Genomic DNA, 1,751 nt, shown 5'->3' on the forward strand with positions numbered 1-1,751 from the left:
ACCTGGCACAGAAACGACATGGATCTGGCCATGGCTTCAGCCCTTAAAGCTGTCTCCGGGGCTGGGGGCTCACTTGGAGCCCACCACATTTTGGGAACTTTCTTCTTGGACATTGTTTTGTTGTTTCTATTTTTTTTTTTTTTAATTTTCTTGAATCACAGTGAGATAGTTACAAGCTTTCATGTTTGGGTTCCAATCACACAATGATCAAACACCCATCCCTCCACCAGTGCACATTCCCCACCACCAATATCCCCGGTATACCCCCCCCCCCCTTTCCAACTCTCCCCCCTGCCTCCATGGCAGACGATTTTCCCTATACTCACTCTCTACTTTTGGGCATTATGGCTTGCAAAACACACCAAGAGGTCATCATGTTTGGTCCTTTCTCTACTTTCTGCACACATCTCCCATCCCAACCGGTTCCTCCAGCCATCTTTTTCTTAGTGATCCCTTCTCTATTCCAGCTGCCTTCTCCTCTTTGCTCAAGAGGCAGGCTTCCAGGTATGGAGCAATCTTTCTGTCCCGTGTGTCTACTATCCTTAGGCGTCAGCCTCATGTTGCTGTTTCTATTGTACACTTCCTCAAGACATCATCTGTTCTTAAGACTGCAAGACAAAAGCAAGAAAAAGATTCCCTGTGGGAAGACATGAGCCTGCAGGTTGTGGCCCCTGATCCATTGTGCCCTCTGCTTCCCTTTGTTCCCTTTGTTTCCAGTTTAGTTCTTCCTTCTAGCAAGGATGATTAACTTAATGTCACTACCCAGAAGCCAGAGGCTAAGTTGCCCTTACAATTTAAAATCAAAACAGAATAGCAGGTGTGAATTTTCTGACAATAGCTTTATCTGGGCGAGATCAGGAACACAGTGAATGGGGCCTTTGCTACTGGTAATGAATGTGGACGCCTTTGGCTTCTGTTCTACTTGACTCGAACCAAAATGAGCCCTGCCTTATTATTTTGAGGGGGCCACACTCAGCGGTGTGCAGGGCTTACTCTTGGCTCTGTGCTTACGGATTCCTCCTGGTGGTGCTTGGGAACCAGATGGGGTGCCGGGGTGGACTGACGCATGTGAGACAAGTGCCCTAGCTGCTGTACTGTTGTTCCAGCTATAACCCGGCACTTTTTTCCTTTTTTATTGGAGGGGGGGGTGTCACACCCGGCGATGCACAGGGGTTACTCCTGGCAGTACTTGGGGGACCATATGGGATGCTGGGAATCAAACCCAGGTTGGTCGCCGCGTGTGAGGCAAACGCCCTACCCACTGTGCTATCACTCCAGCCCCAACCTGGCACTTTCTAAGGGTAACAGTGAGCCTTCGTGAGGTTCTTCATGGCCTTCTGGTACAACCTGTGGGCACAGATTACTTGAGCATTTGGGCCCTTCAGCTAGACGCAGTGGCTGCTGTCACTGGCCTTGGGAATGGTGCCAGGAAGCCGGTTCCGGTGGACTCGGGCCCTGGGCTGGCCTTGGCTGTGGGTCAGACCTGAGCCGGGCTGTGCTGCTCGCCTGCTGGGTCCTCCGTGCGAGCTCCTGCAGCGACACAGGACACATCTTGGGTACACACAACTGGCTGTGTGCCAGAAATCCCCCCTCCCCAACACGCACACACATACACACATGCACACGCCCCCATTTGGAGATGAGTCTCTGGGACCTCACGTGGCATATGACCACTGCATCGGGAATCAGACTCAAGGCCTGCCCCTGCAAGGCAGGTGATTTTAGCTACTGAGCCACCCCCAGAGTCTCCA

This window comes from Sorex fumeus, unplaced genomic scaffold, assembly GCF_029834395.1.
Source record: "Sorex fumeus unplaced genomic scaffold, SorFum_2.1 ptg000033l, whole genome shotgun sequence".
In the NCBI taxonomy this organism is placed as follows: Eukaryota; Metazoa; Chordata; class Mammalia; order Eulipotyphla; family Soricidae; genus Sorex; species Sorex fumeus.